Source organism: Mytilus galloprovincialis, chromosome 1, assembly GCF_965363235.1.
Source record: "Mytilus galloprovincialis chromosome 1, xbMytGall1.hap1.1, whole genome shotgun sequence".
In the NCBI taxonomy this organism is placed as follows: domain Eukaryota; kingdom Metazoa; phylum Mollusca; class Bivalvia; order Mytilida; family Mytilidae; genus Mytilus; species Mytilus galloprovincialis.
The window spans coordinates 46,210,565-46,234,242 of NC_134838.1; the positions used below are offsets into that span (position 1 = coordinate 46,210,565).

The 23,678-nt window shown below is 31.0% G+C and overlaps 1 protein-coding gene across 4 annotated transcripts in view; it reads left to right on the forward strand.

The window, feature by feature from the left end:
- Nucleotides 1-212: 212 nt before the first annotated feature.
- LOC143075957 (plexin-A4-like) overlaps nt 213-23,678 on the forward strand; it is a 124,237-nt gene continuing 100,771 nt past the window's right edge. For 2 of the 4 annotated variants that reach the window (XM_076251560.1, XM_076251582.1), the window contains exon 1: nt 216-428. The gene's annotated coding sequence lies outside the window, so the exon portion shown is untranslated. Of the gene's footprint in view, nt 429-23,678 lie in introns of all 4 variants that reach the window. The other 2 variants (XM_076251577.1, XM_076251570.1) reach the window with 2 other exon arrangements.

Here is a 23,678-nt window from a genome sequence, read left to right on the forward strand (position 1 = left end):
TTATAATAATATTTGTCCCAGTTTTCATTTCAATTATATCTCACTTTTACAGATATTTAACTTCTATACCCTGTTTTGCTTTAACCGTAAAATTCCAATTACATCCTTAGGTTATGTATAAAAATTGGCCATAAAGCTGTACATTGGGAAAATGATTATGAACAATAATTGACTAAAATTACACTAGAGAATGGATTTTTTGTAGATCATAGAGACCCATCAGAGCTGATATGTGTAGCAGAATTAAATAATTCAGTGTGTGGACTATACAGCAGTTACAAAACTTTCAACTTGTCAGCTATTCTAATGAGCACAGCCAGTGGTGTTACTGCATTCAGTGATTGTTCACACTGTAGAATATTTGTTTCTATGGGAAAGTTGTGTTTATAACTGTAAACAGGAAATTCTGCGTTATTGATAATTTTGAGGTAAGTTAATTTTCGTGATAGTTTCATGTTACATATGTACTTGTACAGAGATAGCCGTATAGTTTTATTATTATATTCTGATAATGTACTGTATATCATGTATATTGATCATTTCTACTTTTGCACTTAAAACAAATTTTTTAAAGGTCCCAGGAAATTGGAAATTTTAAAGCTCCTAAATTCAAATTATCTGCTCAAAAATAGGACTTTTTAAAAACATGGAACCGTAGATTTGTAGAGGTTAATTTCAGAATTCAACACTACAAATTTGAAGCATGATTTTAGTATCTCTTTTTGATATGTCAACAGCAGGTTGGGATTTCATAAATAAAAAACATGCCCTTCCTTTTTAAAGAATTTGGCCAAAAATACCTTTGGAAATCAACAATTGGCTTGCATAACAGAAAAAAAATTCTCATGCCCACTTTTGACTGGTCAATAATAAACTTGTCTAGTAAGATAATAAATGTGTGCAGATAGCACACTTATTTCAGAAACAGTTTAAAATACTGACTTTACGTCGTTAAAATATTTCTTGTATGAAATATGTCATATTTGTAAGTATTACACTCCTAACTAATGATAGAAACAAAGTAAGAGGTCTTAAAAAGCAGGAACTATACTTTTCTTGATATTTATTCCCCATTATCATCAAGAGCTTAGCAATATTTTTTCACTTTATTGTAATGGCATATATCACAGGAAATTGGTTTCTTATATTAATTAAATTGCCTTTTTGTAATGATGTAAGAGGCCATAGTTTTTGACATAACTGGCTTGGTTGACGTAATTATTTGCCTTTGCCCTTGAAGTCTATGAAAGAAATGGTTATTACAGCACAGTTGATTTGACAGTTGAGATAGACTCAGCTGTTGTCAGTAGATCTCCCTGTAATTGTACATGTTATACACCTGCCCTGGAAGTCATTGAGTTACTTCATATGTCTTTTATTTACTAGCAGATCAAAGAATTCTTTTGAAATCATCCAAGAAATTTCCAATTGATAACAAATGGTTGCATTTAGTATTAATTGTCTACTTGGAATGTTATAATGTTCATGATGTTCAATATGACTTTGATGGTATAAAAAGTTAAATGATGTTTTGGATGATCAAGAACATTTTATCCTTTCTCCAGAAATAAATGATCTATGCATGTTCAAAATGATGATTTTAATTACCAATTTCATTTTTTTTTTAATTCTCTGAAGATTATCATTCTGGAATAATGATGAAGTATATTCCAATTTTAGTAAAAAAAAAAAGGTTGAACGTTCTGCATATAATTGAAGAATGGATATTCTTTTGACATGGATAATTTTCTCAAATAAACAATGACTTCTGATATAATATTTGTGGAACATATGTCTTAGTTTGTATTAAATGAAATAACTCTAATAAAACACAACAGAAAGACAGAGAGTGAGAAAAAACAAAAACAAACCAAAAACTAAAAAAAAGTAAGCAAATGCTGAAGTACAAAAGCTAAAACAATGTCCTAGATCATCTGATAATTACTGTGGGAATATGTCTTAAAGAACACTGATGGGTAAGAGTAGATAGTCTTATGAAGTGTGAGCCTTCAACAGCAGTTTTTTTTCGTCCAAGATTGGATGTAAGCTCTGTAATAAAGTATTTAAGGTTCATGGACAAACCTCAGTTTTGCTGCTGTACAAGCAAGGTTAATTGTGGTGATCTATATATGTATAGAATGGATAGAATACTTCAGCCTAAAAAGACAGAATATTTATTATTCATACCCTTGTTTATTAGTGACTACATAAATGAACTAAGACCCAATTTATATGTCAATTTTTATTATGCCCCATTTATGGGCATTATGTTTTCTGGTCTGTCATCCGTTTGTCTGTCCAGACGTTTGTCTGTTCGTCCATATGTCCCGCTTCAGGCTAAAGTTTTTGGTCGAGGTAGTTTTTGGTGAAGTTGAAGTTCAATCAACTTGAAACAAATAGTACACCTGTTCCCTATGATATGATATTTCTAATTTTAATGCTAAATTAGAGTTTTTACCCTATTTTCGTGGTCCTCTGAACAGAGAAAATGATAGTGTGGATGGGGCATCTGTGTACTGGGGACACATTCTTGTTGTTTTAGGCTTGACTTGGAACATACATGTACTTGTATAAACTCATCTAGGTTATTCATCTTTGCTTAGGCAGTTGTTAAGTGGGCCTAAGTATAACTACATAGAAACTAAATAAACCGTTGTAACCATTGCATTCATGAAAGTTCAGTATTGTTTTAAATTAGTGTTATTTCAAGTACAGGTTCATTGTAGAAAATTCTTCAATTGTGCTTATGCAAGTACAATAAACAAAATCAAGATACATTTTAAAAAGAATACAGGTGATTTCCTTCAAAACAATAGTAGGAGCAATAAAAAAACAATGAGTAATGTTTTATATATATAAATAGTCTTTTTGCGCTGATTCAGCATTAAAAAAAACAAACATCTATCATGCATTGAGGCTTGAAAAAAATATCAGTGTTTTCACTTACATTTCCTACCCAAGTTTTAAGTGCTTAAATCTTTCAGTACATACAATTGAATTAAGGCTAATTCCCCTATTTAAACCTAAAAAAAAAAAAATTTAGTATCTAATTACCTGTTTTTTTATGCCCCATCTATGATAATAGAGGGCAGTATAGTTTTTGGTCTGTATTCATTCTTTTGTCCATCTGCCTGCTTCAGGTCAATGTTTTTGGTCAAGGTAGTTTTTGATGAAGTCCAGTCAATTTGAAATTTAGTAAACATTAGTTCCCTATGATATGATATTTCTAATTTGAATGCCAAATTAGAGTTTTTACCCCAATTTCACAGTCCAATGAAAATAGAAAGTGATTGTACGAGTGGGGCATAGGTGTACTATGGACATATACCTGTATTTTTGTTTTATGCATTTTCAAGGATATTATTTTTTATTAGACCTTTCTGAAAGGAAACTATAGAAGTCACTGTTATAGAACATTTTGCTCTATTTTACAACACTTAAATAGCAGACAGTCAAAATCTATAGTGTAAAATTTGATAATTTCATGAAGCAAATTCTGTGTATCCAACACTTAGCTTGATACAAATTTTAGGTATATATGTTTAAATGTTTTGTAATGACAATTTAGACTACACATTAGTACTTTTTGGCAAACAAATCTACTTTTAGAACTCAAAATATCATTTTACATACTTAATATGAATAATTTAGCAATTATGTTGTTAAAACATGTAAAACCTTGTTATTGTCCAGCCAGCTGTGAATTGAAACTTTACACAAAACTGTTAAGCTACTAGAAAGTATCACACATTCATGAATGAAAAATGCATCCTCTGATAATGTGACAAGTAACACACTTTTGGGAGCCCCTAGTTATGATATAATTAACACAAAATTTGAAGTTTGGCCTAAAAAGTATATAATCAACATGATTTTGAAATGATAAAAGAGATGTAGTATTTTTTTTTTCAATTTTAAGGATTTACTAACAGGTCTTATAATAAATCCCCCTTTTCAGTTTATAAACGTTGTATCTATTTTTAAAACTTAAAATTCAGGCCAAGTTGATCTTTGATAATTTTAGTTATTCTGTTGTGGTTCCATTTGACTCTAGGTTTTAGCTCTTGTAGTTTTTTCATTGAATAAGTTTTCAATGTTATACTGTAACCAGACCTTTTTTCAATTCACCATGGTTTTCAAATTGACCTTGACACCATGAGATTTGAGCTTGGCCAACCATGGCCAACCATGATCTTGATTGTGGAAAACTCATGGTGACCATAGTTGACTATTGTGTAAAGCACAGCCCACCATGTTTTAACCATGATTATCAACTGTGATCATTAGTAACCATGGTTAACCATCCATGGTTGCATTTTGACAGGGGTCCCTCATAATAAAACCGCTGTACCCTTATTAAAAACGTTTGCACATTGATTTTGGTATTCATTTTTAAAAATGGAGATTTTTAAGATGTTGATATTCTAATCAAAAAGCTTGCAATCTCTTCCAATTTTGGCAGTTTTTTAATGCAAATGTATGAAATTATAAATATATTTATTAAAATTTTTTGCTCTTCTGAGAAGGTCATCATTATAAATTTAGATTCCCAACTGACAAGGATAAACCATCACTCACAGGGATACATTTCTGACTATTGTAATCCTCTTGTTTCACACTGAATTGGCTGTTATGAATATTGGTCATTTACCAACCAAATATATATAGGACATATTAATTCAAAAATGGACAAATTTGGCTGATGAGATGTGGTTGCAGCAGCTTCAATTATAAATATTTATGAATGTAGATAACCTTTTATCAGGTTTTGTGGACAAAACCCGTCATTTATCAAGTGTCAGAGCATAGAATGTAAGGGGATTGCTGCATCATTAATCAAAAACAGAACTGTCATTGGCTTTATCTGGGAAATTGTAGCAGGATTTTTTTTCCATTTTGTAAGTGTCCCCAATTATGTATATTGGTGCAATAAAGTGCATTCTTTAGCTGAAGAAAAAATTATAATTGAAAAGATAAAATCTCAATTTTCATGGATGTTTCACATATCAATGACAATGATTAATTACAGTTGTGAGAAGCTGTGTTGACTTTCAGACAGCAACCAAACAACCCAGTAAACCTGAAAACTGTGTCCTATAAATATCAGTTTACTGAAACAATATGCAAAAGAAGTTGCTTAGAATGGTATGAAAGATATTTTTGGAGAAAAGTTATTAATATACATGATCTAGCAATATAGAAAACTCATTGTTTTGTGTAATGTTGCTGACAAGAATGAAAGGAGATTAAGCATTAATATAAATGTATGTAAGAAAATTAATTAAGGATAATAACCATTTCAATTCATCCATTTACATATATATAATCCTCCAAGAAGGCTATAATATCCAATGGTATTTTCCCTTAAATATGCCTTGAGTGAGTCAGTTTGACTTCATCAAATAAAAAGGCCTTAATGAAGATGTGGAACATCAAAGAAATTGTCATCCATAATAATCATCAACAATTGAAATAGGTTAATTTCAACAATGATCATTTAATGGTAGATTATCGGAAAATAAGTATTCGATTGATTACAACTTGTGTTTATATCCATAAATTTGACGAAATCACTGAGTATAAGTGATGGCTCGATTGACAGGGTCATTTATCACAACAGGTAGATTGGAGAAAAAATAAGACAGAATTATCACAGGACTGTAATTAATCGGCTTTGGCTACTTGATTGATAGAGACGGGTCAAATTATCTGTCTCTATGCTGATTATTTTGTATTATTACAAACTGTTGGTGCATTGTGGGACTATTTCCTGTAGAAATTGAATTACACAGATAACGTGAACTTGATTGATATTTTTTCTTCTGCCAATGAAATGCATAACGTGATTTCAATTTTCTATCTGACTGCGTTTTGTAATGAATTTGATCAAACGTAACAGTTTTCTGTTAATATTAGGGATTGCAAATGTTCAATCAGTCTGTCTGGTAGCTGAGAATATTCTATGATTGTGTACCTAAATATAAATAGTAGAGACTTATAGTGTGATCTGAATAAATGAACCAAATATAGGAAGTAAATAGCACATTTCACATATTTCTGCTTTGTTACACTGAGTTGTCTCAAGTTTGAATTAGGTTATAGTATGTCTGCCTTTGGGTAATTTGATAAAAAAGTTTTGGTCAGACTAAAAAAAAAGAGATAGAAAAAAAAAATCTCATCATGTACGTTAATTGAACATTTTCTATTTAGAAAAAACCCTGGAAATGGTCCTGAATATCATCTTCAATACTAATATTCTCCACACCAGACAGTGCTTCTACATTTATAACAGAAGTTAGCATATATTAAAAGTACAACAGTTTTGATGAATATTTTTGTTGTACATAGATTGGTTCTCAAGAACTCAGTGCTGCATTCTTTGGTACTCAGGTACTCAACGCTTCATTCTTTTGAATATTGATTAAAAATCAAATGTGTATAGGGAACATGCTGAGGGTGCCATGTATTATTTTTCTGATTAGTAATAAATAACTTGATAAAACGTGAGATACAGATTCATGTTTAATATGACATGGGTCAAGCATTTGAATTGTGTGTTTATTTTATCTTAATATCCTAATTATGAAAGATCAGATGTGTCAAGCTTGCCTTATCCAGAAATCTTTGAGATTTGACAGGATACAGATGCACATTATGGAGTGTTGATACTTGTTTTATTGCTTGATGCAAAAACAATTGCACCAGTAAATGTCCAATTAATGCAGTAAAAGATAGGCTTTTAGGCTGTCTGGAATATTTCATTTTGTCGGGGTTAAATTGAATCTGTATGAAAAGTTAGACAAGCCATCAATCTAGTGTAATATAGTACAAAATATGTATTTAGTAAAAAATGTAAAAAAGTCGCATTCTTGTACAAGTAGCTAACCAGTATCATATGTTTTCATCCTTAATGGCCCTTTTCATTGTCTGTTAACTTTTGATCATCTTTTTTATTACTTGGCCATTTTGTTCTAAACTTGAATTTAACTGGTGCAATTTAAAGTCATAAGAAACTTCAAATCAAAAAAAAAATAATGCATACGTTTTTTTATAACTCAATGGATAGTTTTCATTATAAAACTTATGTACATATACTTTTTTCTGAAGAAAATTTTTTAATTTATTCATATTTAGAAGAAGTTTACTTTAATTTAATTGCTTCCTTCCCGGGAAGTAATTCCCCCGACATATTTTCCGTATGCAAAGTGACCTCAGTGTGACCCATCTCGTAAGAATCCGTTGATCACATATACGCATGGATGTCCTTAAAATAAACTATTATCTGAATTTACATGTTAAACACGTGCTCAATTTCCATGCTTTTTTGTTGATTTTATGTCGATTGTTGACAAACAGGTGACAATCGTTAAACTTTGGCTTCAAAACACGAACTTTAATTACCTGCCATACTTTCACAACAACATTGACCGATTGAAAAAAAATTGACGATTATACGAAATTTACACGAAAAAAATTATAAATTCGTGTACAGAAGACTAAGTTTATGATGTTTGTATGCATTGGTTCAAGAATTGGAAGAACATTATTTTTGACCGGTCACTCGTTTCTTATGACTTTAAAGTAAAAATTATAAAATTCAGTATATTATCAAATTTGTAACTACAATGTATTGGGGAACAAACTACAGCAACATCCATTATTCTTGACTCTTAGTTTAAGATTTGAAAATTTTTTTCTTAGAAACTAAATACCAAAATCTGTTCAGTAACATTAATCATGTTGGTCCTCTGCAAAGATTCATTGCAGGTGGCATACAGTAAGTTGCCTCATTAAAGTTCTTGTGGAAAGTGCATGGCCAATCTTAGCGAAAATGATAATGGAGGGTCTTTCATAAAAAAACAACAAATCACAAAACACTGCCTGATTTATCTACCCTGAACTCAAATGTTCAGTATATTATGAAAAAAAAAAAACAATACAAAAAGAGTGGCAACATCAGCTACAATGGCCTTAGTAATTTAAGGGTATCCATGAAGAAATTGAGAATGTTTAAGAAGTGTTTTATGACCTTGACTACCAGACTGGGGATTTCTCACACCTGATAATTAACATCCTGATATTCATATTTACACCTTGGTCAATTGAGCTTGAAATAGATTCTGGTGTCGATGGTAAAAAAGTGAATGATTGTCCTGATAAAAAAGAAATGAATTATTGATATAGTGTAGATATCAACCCATTTGTCAATTTTTACTTAACTCAGTTGACTTTCATATTCCAGTCTTCAGAACAGGTCCACTGTTTACAGTTTGCCTTTTACATTAACACCAATGATGTTTGTCTGGCACTAGATAAATTTTAGTATTTTGACAGATTCATATGATTATTTATTGTCCTGATAATTTTTCCTTATCATTGATAGTCTGAAGGGTAGTGCTTTGATCACAAGATTAATATACAGAACCTCATTTTGTTCTTATTTATGGATGATGAAAGTATGTTTCAAGAAAAATTATAGTTAGGCAATAAAAATGATAAAACAGAGATAAAATGTCAAGTGAAATCTTCTCACATTTGCATCTTTAAAGGATCAGCAATAGAAAATACAATTTAAAAGGTCATATTGGAATTTATTTTTACACCATAGTGTTGTCAGTAAAGATGAACAAAAGTGAAATAATTGTATACTTTTGTCATGTTTATAGGAGAAAATGGCAATATACTTAAGCATTAAGGTATAATTACCAGATGAATTATTGCTCTCTGATACATATATTATTGTTTTGAAATAAAGAAATTAGGACTTTTGTTGGTAATTTATTTTTCTCATTAATTTGAAAACGGAAATTGTAGATGAACATTTTTTCTGTTATGTTTAATTAGACCATCATTTATTGTATAAATGTGGTGTTCTTTTTCAAGTTGAACAGCATCATAGGTTTAGAGAATGATTTAAATAAGAAAACACATAAATAAACATGGAAAAATCAATGAAAATCTACAAAACAGAGATGAAAATTGTTTGGTAATTGCCAGTAATTGTGCTTTCACCACACGAACTAGTACAATATTCTGTTAAAAAAAACAGTTAAAAAACATGGCAGCTGAATTGCCTTGGGATTATGATACAGTTTTCAGATGTATCATTTCCATGTTTTTAACTATTTTTATTTAAAACTGACAATACAATTATTCACGTTTCAAAGGAAACAGTTACTGATTAATGGCTTGTGAGATAAAGGGCGTAAACTCTTATCTCCTACATGAAGTGGTGCTATTCATATTTCATGGCATTTTAAAATATGATATGGCTTAAATAATATAATTATTTGCTACAATTAGCCACATATGTTTGAATACACCATTGAAAATGTTCTGACTCATTTAGTGGGCATATTGATCCATGCTGAGCTTTGGTATAGTACACTTTCATATTAGCCAAGTTTTTGTATTTGAAGAAAATGATAAAAGTGATTACTTTTCCTAAAATCTCTAACGCTATCAGATAGATTTATTTAATTGCACCTGAATCAACTGAAATTGTACATTTAACTTCAGCTAAACTGTCCTTTGAAAGATCATTCAAGTACCCCACACTGTATTCAGTTTTTATAAATGTCTTCCAGCATAGCTCTATGTTACTTTACTGATATTCAAATTCATATCAATATCTTCTGCTATCTGATTTTTCTCTTCAAATTAGCAAACTCATCGAAGGTGGTCGTTACTGGAATTTTCATGCTTAAGGGTACTTCATTTTTAGTGGAATATCAATTTTTAAGATATACTGATTTTGTCTTTGCAAATTAGCTGGCTAATGAAGATTTATAATTTCTGACATATGGTTCTGATAAAATTCTGCAATTTTTTTCCCTGTGAAGAAAAAGTAATGAAATTCAGCACTAAAAGCTTTTAGCTAATTTTGATAAATTGTAATGTCATGTTTAAGAAGTTTTGTACTTGAGTTGTCCCTGATGAATCCACTTGTTTATAGTTGTTAATTGTTTTGATTGAGTCTTATTGTCAGATAAAGGATAGAGTTGAGGTAAATCTTCCTCTTGGCAGTTAAGTTTATCAGAGGTATCGGTTTTGTTGTGTCACTTTGGATCACTTCTTTATTCTTGCTTTGTGTTATAATATATACTTTTCTAATCTGCCACCCTTTAGAAATGGCTTGACAGAATTAAACTAAAATTTCAAGATACTAGATTTAACTTTGTTCTGACTTATTTTAAGGTTGGAGCTTTGCATGCAAAAATATTGACTTTGCCAATTCTGCTGATATTATTTTGGACACCCTAGGTTAAACATCACTTCTTTGGAAGTCTCCACACATTTTTACTGGTAAAGCATCTACAAAAAGTAAATTAACAAATAATTTCTTAATATTTTGTACATTTTTTTACACCACGAAACTTTCGCTCATTGCAAATGTACTATCATCTTCACAAGGCAAATATGTGATACCTGCAGCATGAGGAAAACCATCTTCTTTGCAGCATTAGATATATTATAGACAACTTTTCCATCAAGAACAACTGCTTATGTGATCTCATGGTAGGGTTCTTGTCTTGGCTTCATGTAGTCTTGGCTTTACTCCCAGCTAGTCAACACTAAATACTTTAAAATTGCTGTATGTTGCTTCTCTCTGTGCTGGAGTCTGGTTGGCTGACAAGTCTTCCTGTGGACTGTTACTTTGTAAAATAAAACCATACAAATCTGGCTCAGCATTTTGCTGAGGTACTGCTGAATATGCATGAAATATTGGCCAGGGCACTTTCAGTTTGTTGTGGACTTGTTAGATTGAAATTCTCTTTGGTTTGGCATTTTATAAAATTGAGAATGGAAATGGGGAATGTGTCAAAGAGACAACCCGACCATATAACAGACAACAGCAAGGAACTTCTTGGAATCACTTTTAAGGGCATCAGATACAGTTTCAAGGGAGTTAACTCTTGGCGCGACATTAAGCGTTTGAATTCCCGCAAAACGTCACTTTTTGCGGGACGTAATGCATGTAATTTCCCGTAATTAGAAACGTAATGTGGATTTTTCGATACTCCAATTTCTGTCTCTCCCGCATCTAACTTCTACATCATTAATAGCAGTGCATTTGATTCTAACAGGATAACAGTCTAATAAAATCATAATAAACAAAACACATTACTGTTTTTATGTAATCTTCAACAAAATATCGTATAATTAGCAATCTCAAGATGACTGACCCTTTTGGTGTTACTAATATAATGCATGTCAATTATCATTTTTGATATGAGGAAGGCACTACTTTAAATGCCAGCTTAATACCAAAACTATGTCCTATACATTGATTGATTGTTGATTTCTTAGCGTTCAGTGGCAAATATTTCAAGCACAATTTTTGACGGGACGTATTATGATATACAAATGTCCGGCATCCGTCTGTCCGTCGTTAACATGGAACAGTATATTATCCTAATGTCATTAAACTTAACATGGTTGTTTTTTCATGATGGTCAAACGCACAGTCCGCAATGTATCTCAAAAACGAATTATGATTATTGCTTAAAACTTTACACACTTCTTAGTTATATGAATCAGAACATCTGTAGTATACTTTTTGAGGATGATTCAAATTTAATTTTTAGAGCTATTGAGTTTATGAAAAAGAGGGGGTTTTAACATGTCCCACCATACCTCAGAATCTATTGATAATTATTACTAGTGTGAAGCTAGCTGTCGATAACACTAGTATAATTATTGCATAAAAAATTTCACATACTTGTTAGTTAAATTATTCTTAAGATCTGTATATTTTTTGGTGATGATTCTTTAATTCATTTTTGAGTTCTCAGTGATTTTTTTATTGAGCTTCAATTTGGTATCATAGAAAACAAGTTGTGATATACAAACTTCTTTTTGAGCAAGAATAAGGAATGAGTCAGGATATACTTCGCATGACTTCCTGTACAACCCCGTGTTATTTTAAAAACATGTATTTTTTTTTTTCATAAGACGACGGGCGTATCATGCGCTCGTAGCGCAGCTGTTTAGTTTGTTCTTTATTTTTTTTACAAATATATTAGAGAAATGACGGAATGACAGCAAATACGTTGCAATTTTCATTATAATTAATATTTTCGAATGGCATAACTCTTATAGTTGATATGCACTGATTTTCGAATGTGTCCATATAATATTCGTTTTATAGAATTTTGCAATAATTGTACACTTGAAAAATTTAATTAACCATAAGGACCGGAAGGACAGACAGAGGAATGAACGTGCCATAATTATTTATGTACCCTGCAATGTGTCGTGCTGTGGTGAAAATATATATATAGTTATTTACCAATGAAATTACGCATACGTAATATGCGCAATCCTCTCGCTATTAATTCAATCGTTTTTGCCAAATCAAAGTTTCAAAATTATGGTATAGTTTCTCTGTCTGGACAAAAGCATCCTTTAGCATATTAAAGATTCTCCTTTATAAGATTTTTGTTTTTGTTTTCTGACAACATAAAACAGAAGTGGTTTAATCGCCAATGAGACAACTCTCAACAAGAGACAACCATATCAGCTATAAAACTGTTTAGGAGCCTCTCAATATTATTCAATTGTTATCATTGACCCGAATACAAGTTCAATTTTATGAGTTAATGTGAAATTCTAAAAACATGAAAAAGTGATTAAAACGTGAATAGAGGGATTTAAAGGAGTACTGTAATGAAACAGCAGCCCACCAAACAAAAAAAAAAAAAAAAAAAAAAAACAAAAAATAAAAAACATCTAGAGGTCCACATATTGTTTAAATTAATACACGAGTGTGTACAGTACATGTACCTGTATGTCAAGTTCGAATTGCCGAGTCTTTAATTTTAAAAGCCGTAAATTATCAACAGTCCGTAATAACTTTTCTTGAGATGTTTCTCACTTAGACCACAAACAAAGAGATGTTTTTATGATTTACATGATTTTAGTTCCGAAAACAATAATACCAATTTTTAGGTAGCTAGCAGTAGTAACGTCGAAAATGTCTGCCAGCGACGTCGTGCACTTTAACGCTAACGTTGAGGTTACAAGGGGGAACGCAATTTTTGGGATAAATCGCGTGTATCATAGAATCCAGCACGGTGACATATATTTTTTATTTGGGATTTGGAGAAAGCATGACAAAATGCAGTTTATGCAGAAAAATGATAAAAATGACATTTTCAGAAACACTTTATTTCCATATGTTTTGGATTAAAAAAATACCACTTTGAGCATCTTGTCTGCAATATCAAGCAAGGCTTGAATAGTTGTATAGTCATTCGTGTAGGAATTTATTTTTTCCCTTATTGTCACTTATCACAGCTTCAAATTGAACCCGATCTTAATAATTTACAACGCAGAATATTTGCTCCAAAATTTTTATAACCTTGCCTATCTTTTTTACAAAATTGCACAAATCCCCAATTTTCAGCCTCAATTTTCTCGAAAACGAGCACGGTGACCTATGTTTTATTTTGTGTTTTATTTTATAACTCGCCAAGGCCTACAACATATTTCAAAACTATAAAAATGACATTACATCGAGAAACTGTATCGGATGCCCTTAACTTACATTGAAAGGTAATGCCTTGGACAGTAAGTACACACTTCTCTTATGGATCCCTTGGATTTATTAAATTAAAAACACTTGCACTTTTTGTAATTGAAAGTTGTACTCTGTGAGTTAACCATTTTGAGCTGTAAAATTTTGTCGGCTTCAACTAAAAAGACTTAAAAAGTACAATTGTGTTACGGTTTGTAATTTCCAATGACACAATTTACATTTCATTTATATGAAAAACTTGCTACAAGATAACTGAAAAGATTTCAGTTGAAATAATCATGAAAATGAGTTAAGTTTTCTATTGTGTAAACTTGTGAATCTGATGTGGAGAAAATAACAGATTATATGTATGGTATGCTAATAAGCAATTATTGGTATGCCAGAAACTACACCCCATTAACTTGCTGCAAATTACCAAGTGATAGTTGTAAGTTATTGCACATTAACAGGGTGAATGTTTTAAGACAACTTGCATCGCTATGTTAATTAACTGGTGGCATATTCCTACAAAAAAAGTCAGCGTGGAACTGTTTTTATACATCTGATACTATATTTTGACCTTTTACCATTCAACAGCTTTGTTTAGTTTTGCATTCTTACATCTAGAATTACTTTAGAAATGGGGCATAAAGTTATGTAAAATAGAATTATTTTTGTTTACTTTGTACTGGTATATGTTTCTGCCTTTGATTTTGGAAGTAAATTTTACAATTTTATAGATGTTTAATGTTTATTCTCCTGAAACAGCTGTTCTTTGTTAGTATACATTAAAAAAACCTTAAATAGGATCAACACTGTATGAATGTTATTGGAAAATTATATTGTAAACTTCCTAAAATTTCAGTGCACAAACTTCATCTGTTTTTGTTTTTATGGAAACAAAATATGCTGAAATGTAAAACCTTGCATTCGGTTTGTGGAAGAATACAGCCAGTGTTTTACAAGTGAAACAATTTTTAAGAGCCAATATTTTGCTTTGCTGGTTGTTTGTCAAACTAGGATGCTTTAAAGCCATGGTATGTTAACTCTGTTTCATTAGGCTCAAACTAGTAAGATGAACCTATTGTTTAAAGTAAGTAAGTGAATAAAACTTTATTTTGATTTGTCAAATTGACAAACATATTACAACATAAGCTTTTAATGAGCTTTTCATTGAATATTTAGATCTTGACATATTATTGACTTTCTCCAAAGAAAATATTTTTTTCTATTACTCCATCACTTTCTGTTCTGGCAGAGTACAACCTCAATTTTGTACAGAACTCAGACATTTCATGTCGGTATGATTAGAATGAATATAAGAGATGTACTAAGGGTGTATCTCAATGAGACAGCTTCTTAATGACAAAAATAATCAAAACCTATCTAGAGAACAACATTACAGTCTTTCAAACATTAGACAGGTGTCTACATAATATGTCAAGCTCTTAATTGCCTGGGTGGAAAAAAGTTGAACATATTTTATCTAATAGAAATGAAAACAACCTGTTTTTGGAATTTGTTCAGATAGAACTTCTATAATCTGTCAGTAACTGCAGGTCTTTGAACGGTGTCTGGTTAATGTTTTCACAGTCTTTCTCAATTATGAGCATTTAAGTGTTTATAATATGATACCTGGTTAAAAGAAGGATTCATAATTGACAAATGTTTGACAATGTGTTTATTTTTGTAGAGAAATCAGAATGTCTTGGGTGCTTCATCAAACAGAAAAATTGTTTGATTTAGATTGTCAAAACAGTGTAGATATCAATGGAATATCAACAATTTTTTTTGTAAGAAGATGAGCATGATGATAAGCATACAACTTATACCATTCTCATACTGCTAGAATGCATATTGTAGTTCTGTCTCGCCTGTTTATTTCTTTCCACTCCAATCAGAATAAAAACTTCCCGCCAAAAAATAGCCAAATAATCGTGAAAGTGGCATTAAACACCATTCAATCAAACACTCTATCAAATATTTCTGTTGCATGTCTTTTTTCCTTGAAATTTGATGCTGTGTTGAATATGAAAGTATGTAAATGCTTATGGCTTTTATTATAATAATTATGTTAAATTTTGTCACACTTGGGTTGTATTTATACATGTATAGATTTCAACAGTTTAAATGTCTGAAAAGTAAAGCGTCTTTCAAATTTGTAAAAAGAAATAAAAATTGTGACTTTTAAAGTGTGTTTTATGGCATACATTGAGATAGTGTGATTTTTGTGAACAAAAATTGTTGATAATTCGTATAAATATTCAGAAATAATGCAACAGTAATTCAATTCAACAGCATTTTTAGCCTTGCATAATTACTGCTATCATGTCATATATAGCCTCATTCCAAAAAACCTGAGTTGACATTTATTGTCAATATAAGTATGGATCTCTGATATTTTGCAGCACAATATTTGTAATTTAGACATAATTGACATTGTATTATATAATGTGTTTAGTGAAGAGAATACCATGTAAAAAGGTTGTGAAATTTGATAACATAAAAGAACCTAGGATTGTTTAAATCTCTTGATATTTACATTAATGTTGTCAGCATTAATATTTCATAAAACTATTTTTTGGAGTAGATCTAGCCCCATGGAATGTTTACCCTGTAAACAGAGTTTTAGCATGAGATGAACAACTGCAGCTTAAGTATTGAAAACACATGTTTACTCCAAGTAAAATAACATTTACATGAAATATAATACATTTGAATTAGCTTTTTATGTTTTAGGCACAGCTAAATTCCATGTTAAAAAAAAAAAAAAAAAAATAAGGTCTGTTAAATTTACCAAAAGCATCAGTTGCCATGATTAATTATTGACTCTCTTGATAATTCTCAGTCTATTTGTCAAAACAGTACTAAAGAAAATGGTTAAGAAATTTTATATTTAGGTGATTGGTGATTTGAAAGATACTTTATACAAACCATCCTCATTTGATTCTTCCCTAAAACATATCTTTTTAAAATCAAATTTTCATTAACCTTTGCAGGAATGATTTCAAAATTTCCTCTACAAATTATTCTCATTTGATTTAGACCAAATCATGACTCCCACAGGCAGTATAAATCTTTGATTCTGTTTGGTCAGTTTTAAGACATGTCCTGATTTTTGTCCATTTTGGGCCTGTTAAAAAGTTGGTCAACAGTTTGATTTTGATAAATACTTACACAGAGGAAACAAGTAGAAATAGTTGAAGGGGATTTCTGATTAAATTATTACCGAAAATTTAAAAAAAGATATTCTGCATTTTAAAGGCACAGTTAAAATTTGCTAATTTGTATCCCCTAGCAGGACAAAGGGGGTGTTAAGTGTGACCTTGACAGTCTGTCTTTCCGTCCTACAGTCTGTCCCATTTTCATCGGAAAAGCTCTTTTTTTTGTTATGCCCTTGCTGCTTTCAAAGTTGGCATAAAATGTAACCTTTGACCATCTGTCTTTTTTTTCTGTACTTCTGTCGGTCCCATTTTCATTTAATAAAACAAATTTGAGTGGGGGCATTTGTATCTTTTAACAAATTTGTCTTTTAATAGTTTTATTATTTTAAAATCTTAAACAATTTTTCATATGTTTTGTTGTTTTTTTTCATAAAAATCAAAGCAATTTCCAGAGATTTAGAAATAAAAAGGTGTGGACTTGAGTGATGATTTGAGCAATTATTTTGCATACTTCCAATTATGAAAAAAATGTGTGATGCATTATATAACATTTACATTAGGAAAGAACTGTTCATATAATTTATAGTTTTGAAATATCATTTTATTTTGTCTGCTTCTGTTTTTTATGTCTTTTCCAGCTCTGTGAGTTAAATAGATAGCTGTTGCATAATAGAGCAATTTATTTTCTGTTATAATAAAAAAGCCATGAAACATATTTCGGATCTTTATCATTGAACATGTTTTGGGTTCTGTTTTTGAAATGCAAAATTGATAAAAGTGTATTAGCATATAGTGCAAAGCAATTAATTCTCACGATATCAATTTTATTTTTCACCCTTTTTTGATGAATTTGTTTGCTATTATTATAATTTGGTGCCAGATTGATGAAATGCACAAATAATTTCTACAATTCGACATCCTATTTCCATATGTTTAAGAAATAAAGAATTTTTGAAATTGCAAAAAATTTTCTTTCTCGCTGTTTGATTGACACTCACGACTTGTTATAGAGATACGATTCTAAGAACATGCCAGGAAACTGTGGTCTCTGAAATTACATAATATGTGCACCAGAACTAGACTCAACTAAACTGCACTTGTGTGGTAACACAGTATTTTGTTGATTTTGGCTTCCCATGAGATCTGTTCTATCAGAGAATGACTAAATCTTTTATTTTGAAACAGAGTTCCTTGTTGTAAACTTTATCAAAACAGTAAATCAGTTTATGTTTTTGGCAGGTAAATTAATGGCAGGGAAACCATATTTTTATGTAATTCTACACTTTTGTTTTCTGTATTTTACAAAATGCATTAAGATTAAATTCAGTATTCTTGGGAAAATAAAATTATAAGCCAATACATTCACTCAGTAACGAAGTTTAACAAGTTGAATATGAATATTCTGGATGAATTTGGATTTCCAAGAGAGCATAATGCAACCAAACATCAACTGAATGGTTTTCCATATATCTCATTTATTCCTTTTATTGGTAAATAAAGAACTTTACGAATTGTTGTTGATATTCCATAACATAATTATGAATTTTGTTACATTTTTTTTATTACCACATTTTAAAATGATCTTTTTGAGAAGTTCTTGAGTGCAATAAAACAAGATTTATCGGTGAAAATATTCTATGAGGAAATGTTACTCTGCTTCAATAGAAATTTAATCTAGGATAAAATAATTTGTAAGATTTTATGAGCCATACAACAAGTATTATATTATGGTTATTACATCAAGTTTGGAATGATTTCAAGGGATCATACTCATCATAGTATACTATAAACAAATTCTTTGTTGTTGGTAAAACAGCTGTTATGTAGAGCAATAGCCCCATGGCAGAATATTGGTGCCATGTTATCTTTGTTTTGGAAGAATTTTTACTTCTCTCATTCTTCTCAGCTAGACTAATTTGTCTGACTAAGATTCCTGTTCTATTGTTAAAATATCGAGAAATTCATTAGTGAAGATATTTTGATGTTTTATATACATTTTCTGTATTTTAGATTTTTTTCCTGATGACTAAAATACTAGTTTAGTTTGGCATCTTATTGTGCAATTACTTCCAAAAATATCATTCTTTTCAGAAATGTATATTTCATTGAAATTTATTTTGTCATTTTGCCATGTATATGTCTATGATCATAGAAGCCAGAAATGAATTTTCAAATGGGAAGTATACAATGTAGACTCCTGTTAACCAGACAATTCATTTTTGTTGATAATAAAATATTTTGAGTTTTTATTCTGAAATGAGTTCAAAGGCGGATTTAGGGAAAGTGGGGGGGGGGGGGGGGGGGGGGGATGGCAGGGAAAAAATTTGGTTGCTTTTATAGGGAATCACTGAAGCGTGACTGGAGTGGGCCCCCACTTATGAAAATTTCTGGATCCACCACTGGAGTTTCTGTTCATACATTGTTTCTGGTCTGAATTTGGTGTTTTCTTTGATAGTCCAGTAAAGCAAAAAAACAACAAAAAAGACGAGCAACTCACACTCACTACACAGAAAACAAAAATTGACACCATTGGTCACCATAAACTTGGAGTGAACTCAGATACTCCTGAATTTATCATAGTTGACATGCATCATTCAGGGTACTCTTAGTTGTAACCATCAGCAGTAGTTACAGTACAGTGTTTTGGATAACTTTAAAAACAGTGATGGTTATTTGACTTTTTTTCCTGCCTTCATCATCACCAAAGGTGCTCTGCAGACTTGGGCTAGTTGAGTTTTCCTGATGGCTATGACATTGCTCAATATTTAGTTTTTTGTGAAATGAAGAGCAGTTATCTTGTTTGCTGTTTTTTTAAACGACTGCAAAAAAAGTTTTTGGATCGTATAATGGTATGATGTTGTCGTAATGTCTGCTTTATCCAAAGACACATTTTGTTTCCGAACATTAACTTTAGTTCTTGTTAATAGATCTCTATAAAATTGAATAAGATGGTTCAATACCTCAAAGGGAAAGTTGGGATTAATTTTGGGGATGATGGTTTCAATCGTTTAGGAAAAAGGGGCCAAAAAGGGACCCAAAACAAGCATTTTTCTACTTTCAAGATAATAACTCGTGTATAAGTATTTCAATTGCTCTGAAATTATACCACTATGTTAAATACCACAAGAAGAAGGTTTAAATTCATATTGTGGGTTATGGTGCCAATAGTTTGGGAATTAAGGGCCAAAAAGGGGCCAAAAACAAGCATTTTTGTAGTTTCTGGCCAATAACTTGTGTAAGTGTATGGATCTCTCAGACATTGTACCACAGGGTTCCATATCACAAAAGGAAGGCTATGAAAGAGTTTGGGGGTAATTACCGAATTCCTGCAGGGGTTAGGGGCCAAAAAGGGCCAAAAAGAAGCATTTTTCTAGTTTCCAGACAATAACTTGTGTTTAAGAGTATGGATCTCTCTGAAATTGTACTACAAGGTTCCACACTACAAAGGAAAGGCTGGAATTGAGTGTGGGGTAATAGCTGAAAGGGGGGATTAAAAAAGTTGGGGGGATTCCATTTTTTTTTAGGGGTTCAAATTGTTTTCTTGAAAATTTTTAAATTTCAAACTTTAAAAATTTCAAGAAGAATCTTTAATTACACAGTATTGCGCAATAGATTTGTAAGATCTTGACATTTATTTCATGTCAGAAACCTATGCTATGTCAATAATTTGATCACAATCTAAATTTAAACAGTATCAAGCTTGAATATTGGTTCCAAAATTACCTTAGCTGTTCAGGGTTCAACATCTGCGGTCGTATCAGGCTGCGCTCAGCCAAGTAATTTATTGTTCTTGTTCTTGTATTTGATTTTGAAAATTTTGTTGACTGTGTCTGTCTTCTTGAGTGTTTATTATGCCCACTAAATACCTTAGTAATTTGTTTTTTTTAATATTTTATTAAACTTAACATTATATTATGAAAAATAAGGATAAGGTGTAACAGTCCGAAACACAACATTTAATAAATACAATTACCCTAAAAAACCAAAAGCAAAGAAACAAATCTTTTATTACTGTTCTTCATCTCATAGTCACACTTAAAGGCCTTGAACATGGAGCAAAACTCTCACAACTCACTACAGGTAAAAAGATAGCCCATATGGCATTGAGATTTGTCCCTATAATGCATCAAAGCTCTATAATATACCATAAGAACTTTCAACTTCATAAGATGCCAGAAATAAGTAAGAAACTTACTGTTTTGTGTTACTTAATACATTTTAAGCAATAATCAATTTTTTTTCTTGTTAGAAGTACCGATAAAGCTCTTGACACATTGGTAGATAGTGAAATCTTATATGCCATGCAAACTTGCAATCTGAAGTAATTAGTAGTAGATTTCCACCTGTCTTCTACTGCACAGGTAATTTGTTTCTGATTATAGTTCCAAGTAAATATATGCTGGCAGCTGGGATGATGGATGGGTTATTCTATCTTTGAAGTGTGGTCAGTTTCATTACCTATGTAATGAGTGATTTGGCCTTTATATAAACATAATAGGTGGACAAGGATAATTTTGATGGGAGTAATGACTGCCTGGGACATTGAATATTTTAGACAAAGCATTAGAGAAGGTAGGATGTTGTTTGGCATGTTTCAGTTAGGTTTTGAATTTGTTTAAAGAACTTTAATACTTTCTTGTACAAATGTGTTCAGATTCATTGCTTGATCAAATCTAGAAAGAATTGGAAACTTTTATAATGAGGAACTTTTAAAAGTCCTGATAATTTAAAAAGAAAAGTAAATTTAAGATTCAAGTTTTGGGTTATGGTAGTTAAACTATAAAGTTGAGGTCACATATGAACTTGAAACATAGTTCACTCATGATTTTGTTGAGAACTTTAAAAAAAACAAATTACCAAATTGGGGTTTTGACTGAACATGAAAATGTGATAGTTCTTGTGGGTACACTGTTCTAAGGACACATTTATTCTTGTTTCTATGTTATTTTCAAATGGTTGGCATTGATTTGTTAGAGCATTGGCATCCATGCTTTAAGACACAACACATTTATGTTTTATTGGCATGTTGTATCAGAAATTCAGTTTTTATACGCCCGTCAAAATTTTGACGGGACGTATTATGGTATACAAATGTCCGGTGTCCGTCCGTCTGTCCGTCTGTCCGTCTGTCCGTCTGTCCGTCTGTCCGTCTGTCCGGCGTAAACATGTCGCACCGTAACTTGAGAACGACTTATCCAAATTTCATGAAACTTAATATAGTTGTTTCTTATGATGGTCAAATGATCTGTATACTTTTTGGTGAAAATAAGATTTAAACTTTTTGAGTTACAGCACTTTATGACTAAAACAGGGGTGTGTTTTTTTCACATGTCGCACTGTATCTCAAAAACGATTCTTGACTATGACTTAAAACTTTAAACACTTCTTAGTTATATTAATCTCAATATCTGTATACTTTTTGGTGATGATTCAAAATTTCATTTTTGAGTTATTGAGTATTTTGTAAAAAAGGGGGAGGGTTTTTTTACATGTCGCGCCATATCTCAAAAACTATTTATGATTATTGCTTAAAACTTTACACATGTCTTTGTTATATTAATCTCAATATCTGTATACTTTTTGGTGATGATTCAATATTTCGTTTTTGAGTTATTAGTATTTTTTAAAAAAGGGGGAGGTTTTTTTTTTACATGTTGTGCCATATCTCAAAAACGATTTATGATTATTGCTTAAAACTTTACACACTTCTTTAATCTAAAGATCTGTATACTTTTTGGTGATTATTCAAAATTTTATTTTTGAGTTATTGAGTATTTTGTAAAAGAGGGGAGGGTTTTTTACATGTCATGCCGTATCTCAAAAACAAGTTATGATTATTGCTTAAAACTTTACACACTTTTTTGATATATTAATCTAAAGATCTGTATACTTTTTGGTTTTGATTCAAAATTTTATTTTGGTAATATTTAGTTTTTCACATGTCCCGCCGTGTCTCTAAAACAATATATGGTTATTTCTTAAAACTTTCTCATAAACTATTTATGATTATTGCATAAGACTTCCACATAAGACGTCGGGCGTATCATGCGCTCATGGCGCAGCTGTTTATTAGCTCACCTGGCCCAAAGGCAATAAAGTACAACAAAGTAAGAGCTTCAAATAAGTCCACTTGACTAAAGTGGTTAATTGACCCCTAAGGAGTTATTGTCCTTTATAGTCAATTTTTAACAATGTTCATAAATTTTGTAAATTTTTAACAATTTTTACAAAATATTTTCCACAGTCATTTCTGGGCCAATTTCATTATAGATAGAGTTAATTGTAAGCCGCAAGATTGTTTAATAAAGTGAGATCTACAAACACATCACCAACACCAAAACACAATTTTGTCATGAATCCATCTGTGTTCTTTGTTTAATATGCACATAGATCAAGGTGAGCGACAGAGGCACTTTAGAGCCTCTAGTTTGTTTTACATAGGTTTAGAAAAGTTGATTCATTATATTCAGACTAGGATGTACTTTACTGCTATTATTAGATATTACAGTATTTTTGTTGTAATAAAATTTTCAGTAAAATACAAAGTTTATTGCTATTGTAATTTAGCAATAGCTTGAAAATGCTCTCTGTTTTGAATTAATTTTGTTATAACATGTTTAAAGATTACTGTTTTTCATTGCGTAATGTACATTAGACACATTTATCTGATTAAGGAATTTTTAAAGGAAAATCAAATAAATAAAATGACGAGCCAGACAGAAAAATCTTTTTTGAAAATTTGATTGACCCCCTTGGAACTTCATTGTAATTTTAAATCTATTCAGTCTGCCGGTAAACAAGATAAAATGGGGTTTTATTCCTGGATAATCATTTTATCACCACTTCATGCTACTATATTCACATCTCTAAATTGCATGGAAAAAATGTGTATTAACAATGTCTTTAATTATTAAAACGTCATGTGATTTACTAGTTTTGAGTACCATGTCTAATCAGAAATAATGTGACATTTCAATTTTCACTAATTTCCATTA